Raw genomic sequence first — 14,755 nt, forward strand, 5'->3', positions numbered from 1 at the left:
GTGGAAAATGGTGAAAATAAGATCAAAGTCCCATTTTATTCTGTTTTTCATCGTTTTACACCAAGTGCCACCCGTTCCAATACTCCACCAACTGCCACCCATTTTCCACGTCCAATTCGTGGCAAATTTAGGGAAGGGATGCTTTTGATCAAATGCAAACAAATCTGACTATTTGGGAATTGGAAGAAATGTAAATAATTGATATTTTCATTCCATTCTCTCTATTAGTCTGAAAGTCATCATTTCTGATAGGCAGCAGACTTTGTATCCAAATCAAGAGGAAGGTAAGCCCATTAAATTGTCTCTGAAACATATTTTTTGTTATAGGTAATTTGTTATGCAAGTGAGTGTTTTTATTATGCAATATATGACAGTGACAGCATCTCATAAAAATATAGTTAAAGTGTTGGAAAAAGGGGTAAAACAGGTGAATCGGCACGCGCGCCGTAGCACTATGTGGCGATGATGAAAATCCCCTGGTATGTGACCCAAATCCCCTGGAATACTGGACAAAATCCCCTGGGGAGCCTTTCAAAATTATGGCATGTATGCATATGTATAGTCAGGGCTCTCGCGAGGGGGCGACTTGGGCGAAGTGGTCGCCTAAAATTCCCAGACTTCGCCCATTTGTATCATCAAAGCGACATTCACTTCGCCGAAAATTTTAGCACATTGTAAATCTGTCAATCAGCGAGTATTTGGCCAATGTCCCATTAGTCAAAACATCACAATAATTAAGTCATTCGTACAAATTGGTAATCTCCTAATCCGATAATTGGGCCGTGTCATCCAATTACCAAAACATCGTCAGAAGGCGGAGCTATTGAAGGCTAACCAATAAGAATGTACATTGAGAAGACCCTGATCAAATGATATAAGTTCGTTAAAAAGAGATAGAAAAGGCGACATAATTATGAAAAATCGAGTCAAGCATTAATGAAGTTAAAAAGTAATTAATATATATGTATTGAACAAACAATGCAAGACATTTAAACATTGTTGCTTTTGAAGCAGACGGTCATATAGCCATCTCGGCAAGTAGGCTAAGAAAATCAATAACATGACGTATCACCAAATATTTGATTGGTTTTAGTGAAATGTCCATGATAAAAATTGATTTGTAAACACAAAAAATATTTTTTTTGCTTTATGTAATGTTTACTTACAGTGATTTTCTCCTGTCACAGTTACGATGTCAAAAAAAATCGGCGAGATCGCCATTTTGTCAAAACAATTTTCCGAATTTTTCAACCTCCCATTATGTATTGGTAATTTTTTTTATCAAGGACACTGATTTAAATGTCTTTTTTTTTAAATGTCAGTATATTTAAAATTATTTAGCAAGAGACAAGTAAATAACAGCATAGCTGAATGTGACATTCGTAGCCTATCCCGAATGTACCAAAACAACATTCGTTCCCCTACTATATTGACAGTTCATTTATAAGGTCATTTTGATAATTTTGAAACCTTAGCTGTCTTTTTTTGTTTGTTTCATTTTAGATGCTTTTTTGAGATAAACTATGTGACATTGATGAATACACTTTTGCTGAGCCAAAAATGATACATTATGTAATGAACATTTTATATAGTTATAGCAATCAATTTTAATGTGAATATAAACTTAGGTGAGTGGTATGGCATAGTTTTTGTATCAGGTGTTACGAAAAGTATCACTTCTCCCTAAAGTCTCCCCATTTCTCCCTAAATTGGCTGAAGGGAGAAGTCACTTCTCCCAAAATTTCCAGCCTAGTGAGAGCCCTGATAGTTTTATAATTTTTAACAGTCTTTCTTCAGGATATCCAATGATAAAAAAGTGGAACATTACAGGAATAACAGGACATAAAATAATGTGACGGGACCAGATTGGACTCAGCAAATGCAACATGTTGGTATCTATATGAGGGGGTAAAGAAATGACACACCTAGCTATCTTTGCTGTCACATCCAACCATACCTCTTCTCCCATGGCATCTTTTTGTGACCATAAAATGTCATGCTCACAAATCTAACCAAGTTTACAGGATAGGTTAGAGTTATAAAGAGCGAAAACAATGATGACCTCATAAATTAGTGCAAGATTTCTGTAAATGCTGTGCATAGGCACTGATACATTTATGCTAAATAACAATACGTGCTTGCAATGATACTAGTAGCTACATAACAATACATGCTTGCAATAATACTAGTAGCTACATAAGAATACGTGCTTGCAATGATACTAGTAGGCTACATAACAATACATGCTTGCAATGATACAAGTAGCTACATAACAATACGTGCTTGCAATGATACTAGTAGCTACATAACAATACGTGCTTGCAATGATACTAGTAGCTACATAACAATACATGCTTGCAATAATACTAGTAGCTACATAACAATACGTGCTTGCAATGATACTAGTAGCTACATAACAATACATGCTTGCAATGATACTAGTAGCTACATAACAATATGTGCTTGCAATGATACTAGTAGCTACATAACAATACATGCTTGCAATGATACTAGTAGCTACATAACAATACATGCTTGCAATGATACTAGTAGCTACATAACAATACATGCTTGCAATGATACTTAAGTAGCTACATAACAATACGTGCTTGCAATGATACTAGTAGCTACATAACAATATGTGCTTGCAATGATACTAGTAGCTACATAACAATACGTGCTTGCAATGATACTAGTAGCTACATAACAATACATGCTTGCAATGATACTAGTAGCTACATAACAATACATGCTTGCAATGATACTAGTAGGCTACATAACAATACATGCTTGCAATGATACTAGTAGCTACATAACAATACATGCTTGCAATAATACTAGTAGCTACATAACAATACGTGCTTGCAATGATACTAGTAGCTACATAACAATACATGCTTGCAATGATACTAGTAGCTATATAACAATACATGCTTGCAATGATACTAGTAGCTACATAACAATACATGCTTGCAATGATACTAGTAGGCTACATAACAATACATGCTTGCAATGATACTAGTAGCTACATAACAATACATGCTTGCAATGATACTAGTAGCTACATAACAATACATGCTTGCAATGATACCCAAGGGGCATAATTTTAACTGTTTTGCTAGATCAGGTCATCATATGATGCTCCACAACAAATATCAAAGATATGAGCCTTTTGGTTTGAAACAAGAAGATTTTGAAAATATTTCTTAAATAAGTCTCTAGGAAACTTGTGACCCCCGGGACAGTACCAGTTTTGACCCAAGGGGCATAATTTGAACAACCATGGTAGCTGATGACTAAAGTAAGCCTTATTCAATATAGCAAGGGTCTGCATAGCTGTTTCAGACAAAAAGATTTTCAAACATTCCCAATTTAAGGATACCAAACCAGTGAACCCCGGGGGATGGCCAGTTATGACCCAATGGGCATAATTTGAATAAATATTAATAGCAATTGTATTTAGATGGATGCCTGAACACACAAAAAGATTTTCAAACATTTCCCAATTTAAGTATACCAAACCTGTGAACCCAGGGGCATGGCCAGTAATGACCCCAGGGGCATAATTTGAAGAAACATTCACAAGCAATTGTGGTTAATAGATGCGCGAACGACAGACACTTTGGCCATAAGAGCTAAAAATGGCCATTGGCCTTTCAACATGAACAAGGGAAAGAAATACACAAAACCAACAGCACAACCAAAAAGCAAGTTGTCTCCCTTTAATCCTAGACTTGACTTTACGCTAAAAATAGACTAAGCTAAAAATAGCTAATAATCTAGGCGTGCATGGGCGGATCTGGCTGGTTTTAGAAAGGAACCGAGCTCTGATGGATATGTAAATACTGTACAAGTTTCATCGAGATACAATCAAGACTGTATTGTGTTCACAAGCAATTGTTTACAGACACACGGACACACAGACGCACATACTACCTACACATTACCATTGCATAAAAATAAAATTCCACCTGAAATTCAGTGTTCAAATGATTGAGCAGTCAAGACAAACTTCACATGACCTTCATTTACCATAAAGCCAATTGTGCTTGAAAACTGGCAACATTTGATACATTTTTATCAATTGTAATTTCAAATAATGACTGCATGAATGTATTTCAAAGTAGTTTCTTCTGCTAAATTGCAGAAACCAATTAATATAAACTGTTGAAGAAGAGATATAATTTCCATTTCAAATTTTGAAAACAACATCTAGGCAGGATTTAAGGTCTTACATAAGGAATATTAAAGAAGAAAATTAGTTTCTGATTATAAAACATCAGAGCTGAATTGCCCATTAAGATTAAATGAAAATTATTTACTAACCAAAATGCATTACAATTTCAGTCTTTACACATTTTAGTAGACATTTCTATTGTTTATAATAACATATAAAAAGATTTCAATATTGTACAAGAGCTGTTGTAGGACAGCACACTCGACTAGACTATGCTCATCAATACACTGCTTTGTCTTAGAAATTAATATAATAATGATGTAATATGTACCTGTCGAGAGCAATAAAAAAGTCAAATTAAAAAGTAGACAAGAAGCGCGGAAATGCGACGAAACCAGGCTTTCAATGATTGACAGATGAACTTCAGCTTTCATTGTGAGATTAAGTTTCAAATGTTTTATTTCTGTTTTCAGTAACAGTGATCTTGACTATGACCATAGGGCCCTCAAATGCAATCCAATGGAAGTCCTCCATACAAACTATTCCTACATACCAAATTTGGTCACATTTAATGTCAACCTTAACTTACCGTATTATATCATGCATAGGACGCACTTTTTTACCCCCAATTCTCGTCTTAAAAATTGCCTGCGTCCTTTCTATGCTATTAGAATTTCATCTGTTTTTTTCCAAGTCCATTTCAGGTCGAAAATATCGGACCGGGGAAGAACGCGGTAATAGTAAGTATCTGTACTGCGTCACCGAAAAGAACAACTGACATAGGTAAAATCACGCAAGTGAACACACGCAGAAATATATTGAATGTTTACTTTAAAATGATTTATTGAGAAATAAATTGAAAAAAACACGAGTGTTTACTTTTTTATAAAAGGGACGCTACTCACAAAATCTCCATGTGAGTCAGCACTTTAACTGGATTGAGTTATAACGGTAACGGAAATCGGGAAAGGAGGTAAATATCAATTAATCGTTGTTTATGATTTTAATGTTTCGATATTTTACAAAACATTTTGTATGTTACTGTTTTAAAAAATTGATAAAGGAATGTGCATAACGCAAAGTAGCATTATTGTCACTATCAAATCTTTTCAAATGTGCGAAGGTGTGAAAAACACCCGCTGTCTGTCATTAGAAAAACATCAATAGAACAAACTATTGTGATGGTAATACCTTATGGTTGTTTGTTCGCACTTTACCCGATGTGCCTTCCGCTGGCAAGGCTAATTACCGACACTTAATTATGCCGACATGCTTTAATCCGCACAGCGACAAGCCTTATCAAAACAATCATCAGTTTTGTTGCGATTGCAACGGTTGCAACTGTTGACTGTCATTCAGAAGGCATGTCGAGACTATTGCAACGGTTGCAACGGTTGACTGTCAGTCGGGACTATTACGGCATTTGTATAAGTCTTATAATATGCGTAAATGTTCTCAAAATGTCAAGACATATATCATTGTTGTGTACGCTAAATTACCAAAATACGACGATAATTATCGAAATACACAAGACAGTTATCAAAATATGCCTCATATACAATTTTTTGTTTGTTTTTTACTTCAATATATATGTTATAAATACTTGACCAACCTCAATTTTTCGGCTCCGATTTTGACATTTTTCCGCTGCGTCCTATCTTATATATTAATGGTTTTTACCCGTTTTCTCACCTATTTTTTTGCCTGCGTCCTATCTATGCTAGCGTCCTATACATGATATAATACGGTAAGTTATTCAGTAACAAAAGGGAAACTATTTTTAATAACAGTGACCAGCTTGACCTTGACCCTAGGGGCCCTAAATGCAATCCCTTGAAAGGTCTCTTATTATATCTTTCTATATACCAAGTTAAAAATGCTCGAAATATGTCAACACTAACTAAAGTTATTCAGTACCAACATTTTTTCTATTTTTAGTAACAGTGACCTTCACCTTGACACATCAATTCCTACTAAATACCAAGTTTGGTCACTATATGTCCAACCTAACTAAAATTATTCTATACCTTAGGTAATTTTGAGGCCTCCCTTCCGCCAACCTGCCCGACCAACGATGTAAGTCATTCTTATAATTAGGATTCACTTTGTGAAAAATATACAAATATTCCTGTGAAAAGCAATAAACAATAAAAGTAAAAAAGTCAATCAAGGGCCATAATTTGTCTAAAGGGTAAATATGGATTTATGTAACTTAATTGTGTGATGGCAACTGTGTAAAGTATGAAAGCCATTGAATATCGAGATCTAAGTTAAAATCCAAAGTTGTCCAATAATTTTAACCAAACTGTTTAAGTTGATCAAAGGCCATATTTTGTATTTAGTATAATATGGAGTGTTTGCAGTCAATTGAATCAAGGGTATAGAAGTAATTAATGAAAATCCCAACTTGCACTAAAGCTTTAGCCGGAAACAATTTGCCCTAATTGGCCAAAAATTATGATTCTTTGAATAGTCAAGCTAAAAGGGCCTAATCCCCCTCCACCCATGAGTGCAGAATACTCCTCCATTTTCTACCTCAATCCTGTGAAACAAAATATGTTTAACATATATGCAAGTCTGAATACCTGAGTACTGTGTACCAACATCTAGTGTCCCCAGTGCTCCATAAAATATTCCTATATAACACATACATCAATGGGGGGTGGGGCACTTTTTTGAAAACTACTATCGATTTAATCAAACATACACATATATTTTTCCTCTTAAGATCATGATAACATTACAATATTATATACCCTATTTCTTAGATAATGAATTCATATTTATACAACATTGTCCTTCACTTTTTAATTTTTTTTTTACAAAATTGGTTTTGGACAATGGATAATCCTTTAAAATATTAATGTTACAACAATGGAATACCCTACACAACATTAATGTTTATACAATGAAAAACCCTACACGACATTGATGTTAAGACAATGGAATACCCTACACAACATTGATGTTTAGACAATGGAATAGGCTACACAACATTGATGTAATGACAATTGAATACGCTACACAACATTGATGTTTAGACATTGGAATACGCTACACAACATTGGTGTTTAGACATTGGAATACGCTACACAACATTGGTGTTGAGTCAATGGAATACGCTACACAACATTGGTGTTTAGACAATGGAATACGCTACACAACATTGGTGTTTAGACAATGGAATACGCTACACAACATTGGTGTTTAGTCAATGGAATACGCTACACAACATTGGTGTTTAGACATTGGAATACGCTACACAACATTGGTGTTTAGACATTGGAATACGCTACACAACATTGGTGTTTAGACATTGGAATACGCTACACAACATTGGTGTTTAGTCAATGGAATACGCTTCACAACATTGGTGTTTAGACAATGAAATACGCTACACAACATTGGTGTTTAGTCAATGGAATACGCTACACAACATTGGTGTTTAGTCAATGGAATACCCTACACAACATTGGTGTTTAGTCAATGGAATACGCTACACAACATTGGTGTTTAGACATTGGAATACGCTACACAACATTGGTGTTTAGTCAATGGAATACGCTTCACAACATTGGTGTTTAGTCAATGGAATACGCTTCACAACATTGGTGTTTAGTCAATGGAATACGCTACACAACATTGGTGTTTAGTCAATGGAATACGCTACACAACATTGGTGTTTAGTCAATGGAATACGCTTCACAACATTGGTGTTTAGTCAATGGAATACGCTTCACAACATTGGTGTTTATTCAATGGAATACGCTTCACAACATTGGTGTTTATTCAATGGAATACGCTTCACAACATTGGTGTTTATTCAATGGAATACGCTACACAACATTGGTGTTTATTCAATGGAATACGCTACACAACATTGGTGTTTATTCAATGGAATACGCTACACAACATTGGTGTTTATTCAATGGAATACGCTACACAACATTGGTGTTTAGTCAATGGAATACGCTACACAACATTGGTGTTTAGTCAATGGAATACGCTACACAACATTGGTGTTTAGTCAATGGAATACGCTACACAACATTGGTGTTTAGTCAATGGAATACACTACACAACATTGGTGTTTAGTCAATGCAATACCCTACACAACATTGGTGTTTAGTCAATGCAATACCCTACACAACATTGGTGTTTGGTCAATGGAATACGCTACACAACATTGGTGTTTAGTCAATGGAATACGCTACACAACATTGATGTTTAGTCAATGGAATACGCTACACAACATTGATGTTTAGTCAATGGAATACGCTACACAACAATGATGTTTAGTCAATGGAATACCCTACACAACATTGATGTTTAGTCAATGGAATACGCTACACAACATTGATGTTAATTCAATGGAATACCCTACACAACATTGATGTAATGACATTGGAATACGCTACACATCATTGATGTAATGACATTGGAATAAGCTACACAACATTGATGTAATGGCATTGGAATACGCTACACAACATTGATGTAATGACATTGTAATAAGCTACACAACATTGATGTAATGACATTGGAATAAGCTACACAACATTGATGTTTAGACAATGGAATACCCTACACAACATTGATGTTTAGACATTGGAATACCCTACACAACATTGATGTTTAGACATTGGAATACCCTACAAAACATTGATGCTTAGACATTGGAATACGCTACACAACATTGGTGTTTAGACAATGGAATACTCTACACAACATTGATGTTTAGTCAATGGAATACGCTACACAACATTGGTGTTTATTCAATGGAATACGTTTCACATTGGAATACCGTACACAACATTGATGTTTAGTCAATGGAATACCCTACACAACATTGATGTTTAGACATTGGAATACCCTACACAACATTGATGTTTAGACATTGGAATACCCTACACAACATTGATGTTTAGACATTGGAATACCCTACACAACATTGATGTTTAGACATTGGAATACCCTACACAACATTGATGTTTAGACATTGGAATACTCTACACAACATTGATGTTTAGACAATGGAATACCTTACACAACATAGATGTTTAGTCAATGGAATATGCTACACAACATTGGTGTTTAGTCAATGGAATACCCTACACAACATTGGTGTTTAGTCATTGGAATACCCTACACAACATTACTGTTTAGACATTGGAATACGCTACACAACTTTGGTGTTTAGACATTGGAATACGCTACACAACATTGGTGTTTAGACATTGGAATACGCTACACAACATTGGTGTTTAGACATTGGAATACGCTACACAACATTGGTGTTTAGACAATGGAATACGCTACACAACATTGGTGTTTAGACAATGGAATACGCTACACAACATTGGTGTTAAGTCAATGGAATACGCTACACAACATTGATGTTTAGTCAATGGAATACGCTACACAACATTGATGTTAAGTCAATGGAATACGCTACACAACACTGATGTTTAGTCAATGGAATACGCTACACAACACTGATGTTTAGTCAATGGAATACGCTACACAACACTGATGTTTAGTCAATGGAATACGCTACACAACACTGATGTTTAGTCAATGGAATACGCTACACAACACTGATGTTTAGTCAATGGAATACGCTACACAACACTGATGTTTAGTCAATGGAATACGCTACACAACACTGATGTTTAGTCAATGGAATACGCTACACAACACTGATGTTTAGTCAATGGAATACGCTACACAACACTGATGTTTAGTCAATGGAATACGCTACACAACACTGATGTTTAGTCAATGGAATACGCTACACAACACTGATGTTTAGACAATGGAATACGCTACACAACACTGATGTTTAGACAATGGAATACACTACACAACATTGATGTTTAGTCAATGGAATACACTACACAACATTGATGTTTAGACAATGGAATATGCTACACAACATTGATGTTAAGACAATGGAATACCCTACACAAAATTGATCTTCACACATGGATAATCCTATACTACATTGATCTTTACACAATGGATAATCCTATACTACATTGATCTTCATGAGATGGATAATCGTAATAAAACTACATTGATCTTTACACAATGGATAATCCTATACTACATTGATCTTCACGAGATGGATAATCGTAATAATACTACATTGATCTTTACACAATGGATAATCCTATACTACACTGATGATGATCTTACCACAATGGATAATCCTATACTACACTGATGATGATCTTACCACAATGGATAATCCTATACTACACTGATGATGATCTTACCACAATGGATTACCCTTTGCAACAATAATCTTTAGGCAATGGATTACCATTTAATTACTACAATGACTTTTACACAATGGATTATGATATACCTACAGTTAAGCCTTGTTCATGTCGCAGAATCAGAAAATAGACCCTCAAAAAGATCCCCCCCTCCACAATATGTTTGAATAAATGCTAGAATAAACAGAATCCTTTCATCTGTTATTATATCAGCAGGTACAAAATTTATATTCAGTCCAAAAAAATTAAACCAAGAAAGTGTTGGGAGTGAAAATTTAAGAGCCTGAAATAAAATTGTACGATTTATGAGAAGAACCTATTAGCAGTCTTGCTGGGAAAATCAAGCTGCATTTAGACTTGCAACTATGTATGGTACAGTTCTGGATTACAGGAAATACTCCAAATAACTGACAATGGCTGACACTGAGTTTATTCAAATGTTTTATACTAAAGCCTCAGTCGACAATGTTACCCCAGATTGTACCCCTCAAGGAGGAAACTACTTATGTTAATGAAACTCACTATATATCTTAGAACTGTTGCCATTCTAAGCCTGCAATGAATAACTCCTTTATCTTCACCACACCCTCAATAAAACCTTGATTTTCACTTATTTCCTGCAAGATAGCTTGTCTGATACCAGAAAGGAGTACACTAATGCTGCAATAGCAAATAACTGGTGTATAACGACCTGAAGTAAGAACTTTTCTTGCAAACTGTATTGGATGTTTCCTGTTAATCAAAGAGACATTAACAATTTGTCATCAATTTCTTGTTTAAACTCTTTTGGTATTCAATGTTGGAACTCATAGATTTTCTCCCCCAAAGCAAGCAAAGAAACAAAAGTACAGCTAGTAGACAAATGTGTGTTGTTTTCTTCAGTTGAATAAGGGGCATTATACTGGCCAATTATAGAAAGCTGGAGTTATATAATCATGTGACCATTTCGGTTCAGCGATCTTCGAATTTGTAAACTGTGATGATTTATGGCCAAAAAATGACACAACAATGTTTACACGTGTAAACATGGGAGCCTTACTCCAAGACCACCTCTTGACCAAACTAAACTAGGAAAACTAGAGTCAGACTAGTCAGGAAGATTAAGACTGGCATTTCACGTGTAAACATGGGAGCCTTACTCCAAGACCACCTCTTGACCAAACTAAACTAGGAAAACTAGAGTCAGACTAGTCAGGAAGATTGAGACTGGCATTTCACTTGTAAACATGGGAGCCTTACTCCAAGACCACCTCTTGACCAAACTAAACTAGGAAAACTAGAGTCAGACTAGTCAGGAAGATTAAGACTGGCATTTCCAAGGAAACTTTTAATACGAGACTGGACAATCTACAGAAAGTTTTAAAGCGGAAATAGGGCAAACTGACATGTTTATACATAAAGTACTACAATAATTATTGGAATTTGTTCCATAAATGAGGTTTAAAAAACAGTAGCTTTCTATTGTTGTTATAATGTTATCACATTTGTTCTTGTTGTGTACAGAACCAGTTGGTTTATATTTCATGGCTGCATCTCATCAAAAGTCTGTAATAGGAGTAAAACTCATTCCTACAATAGCAATAAGTCAAGTTTGTTTCATGCGTTTGTCAACTCGAAGACTAATCTAAAACAGCAGAAGTTGTTAGTATTTTAAGATTAAACTCAAAATCATGTGTAAAATCCTAGGATTTTTGATGACATTTTAATAGGTGGTATTCCACTACAAGTTTACCGCTGGTATTCCAGTGTACAGTTGAATATTAGCAATAGACTTTCAGGGGAATACCATCAAAATATAAAAATAAATGGTATTCAGTGGTGTAATACTGCTAAAAAATTTAATGAGGTGCTCCTCTGATGATTCTTGTGGGTCTAATTTTTTTTAATTTATCCCATTGTTTAAGTAAGAGTTTTAAGTTCAAAACCATTGTTTATTTAACATTAACATAATTTATGTTTATATTGTGATTTTATTTATGATAGATAGTGACCGACGTTTCAGAGAAATAGGGCTAAAATGGTCTTAAATTTATAATATACAGAAAAGCCCAAATGGCTCAAGACCACAGTTATCTGCCCCCCGTTGTGTACAGTTATCTGCCCCCCGTTGACCAAGATCCGGATGTTAATACAGAAAAAAGAGTGCTTGTGTTCAAGTATCAATATTTTATTAAAATTGAATGAACAAGAGCTGTCACAGTATGTGACGAATGCCCCCGAATGTGACATTGACCTATGAACAAGGTCAGTACATGAAAAGTTGATCTTGCCTTTACGTGTCAAATACATATGGCAAGTTATTTTAAATTGCCTCTGAACATAAAAAAATACCACCCATACTTGACAACCTACACTGTTATGTCCTTATATTCAGAATTCCCTTGTGAATAAACACTTAGTGTATCTTTCACCTTAGAGGTAGGGACATGGGTCTTGCACACGACACGTTGTCTTCGTATGTGGAACACATGTGGCAAGTGATTTTAAAATCTGTCCATACAAGGGAAAGTAACAGCCCTGACACGACAACCTATACTCTATGTCCTTATATGCAGCACTCCATTGTGAATAAACACTAAGTGTGACCTTGACCTTTGAGGTAGGGACACGGGTCTTGCACGCGACACGTCGTCTTGGTATGTGGAACACATGTGTCAAGTTTTTTTTAAATCTGTCCATACAAGGGAAAGTTACAGCCCGGACACGACAACCTATACTCTATGTCCTTATATGCAGCACTCCATTGTGAATAAACACTATGTGTGACCTTGACCTTTGAGGTAGGGACACAGGTCTTGCACACGACACGTCGTCTTAGTATGTGGAACACATGTGGCAAGTTATTTTAAAATCTGTCCATACAAGAGAAAGTTACAGCCCGGACACGACAACCTATACTCTATGTCCTTATATGCAGCACTCCATTGTGAATAAACACTAAGTGTGACCTTGACCTTTGAGGTAGGGACACGGGTCTTGCACGCGACATGTAGTCTTGGTATGTGGAACACATGTGGCAAGTTATTTTAAAATCTGTCCATACAAGGGAAAGTTACAGCCCGGACACGACAACCTATACTCTATGTCCTTATATGCAGCACTCCATTGTAAATAAACTCTAAGTGTGACCTTGACCTTTGAGGTAGGGACACGGGTTTTGCACGCGACACGTCGTCTTGGTATGTGGAACACATTTGGCAAGTTATTTTAAAATCTGTCCATACAAGGGAAAGTTACAGCCCGGACACGACAACCTATACTCTATGTCCTTATATGCAGCACTCCATTGTAAATAAACACTAAGTGTGACCTTGACCTTAGAGGTAGGGACACGGGTCTTGCACGCGACACGTCGTCTTGGTATGTGGAACACATGTGGCAAGTTATTTTAAAATCTGTCCATACAAGAGAAAGTTACAGCCCGGACACGACAACCTATACTCTATGTCCTTATATGCAGCACTCCATTGTGAATAAACACTAAGTGTGACCTTGACCTTTGAGGTAGGGACACGGGTCTTGCACGCGACACGTCGTCTTGGTATGCGGAACACATGTGGCAAGTTATTTTAAAATCTGTCCATACAAGGGAAAGTTACAGCCCGGACACGACAACCTGTACTCTATGTCCTTATATGCAGCACTCCATTGTGAATAAACACTAAGTGTGACCTTGACCTTAGAGGTAGGGACACGGGTCTTGCACGCGACACATCGTCTTGGTATGTGGTACACATGTGGCAAGTTATTTTAAAATCTGTCCATACAAGAGAAAGTTACAGCCCGGACACGACAACCTATACTCTATGTCCTTATATGCAGCACTCCATTGTGAATAAACACTAAGTGTGACCTTGACCTTTGAGGTAGGGACACGAGTCTTGCACACCACACGTCGTCTTGGTTTGTGGAACACATGTGGCAAGTTATATTGAAATCTGTCCATACAAGGGAAAGTTACAGAGCCGGACGGACGGACAGAAGGACGGTGCGATTTTAATATGCCCACCTTCGGGGGCATAAAAAGAGGCAAAAAATGTTCTTTTTGCAGAGAACTTGACTGAATTTGACACTCTATTGCAGAAATTGATAGTTTTCAGTGTAAATATTGGAAAAATCATAGCTTGTGGAAGTCTGAAAATTAGTTGTTTGTAGCCGATTGACTCCTTGGCGGAAGGGTTCTGTATTTGAACTCAATTTTGACAGTCGGGTCAATGGTCAACATGGTGTTTTCTTGTGATTATATTTTGTGTCTTGAATTGTTCTAGAGATGCCATGTCCTTGTTTTTCAATTGGA

General features: G+C 36.1%; 1 protein-coding gene across 2 annotated transcripts in view; it reads right to left on the bottom strand.

The window, feature by feature from the left end:
- Positions 1-14,755, bottom strand: part of LOC128224098 (14 kDa phosphohistidine phosphatase-like) — a 76,417-nt gene that overhangs the window by 30,422 nt on the left and 31,240 nt on the right. The window lies entirely within an intron of this gene.

The sequence above is a fragment of the Mya arenaria genome, chromosome 17 (assembly GCF_026914265.1).
Source record: "Mya arenaria isolate MELC-2E11 chromosome 17, ASM2691426v1".
Taxonomy (NCBI): domain Eukaryota; kingdom Metazoa; phylum Mollusca; class Bivalvia; order Myida; family Myidae; genus Mya; species Mya arenaria.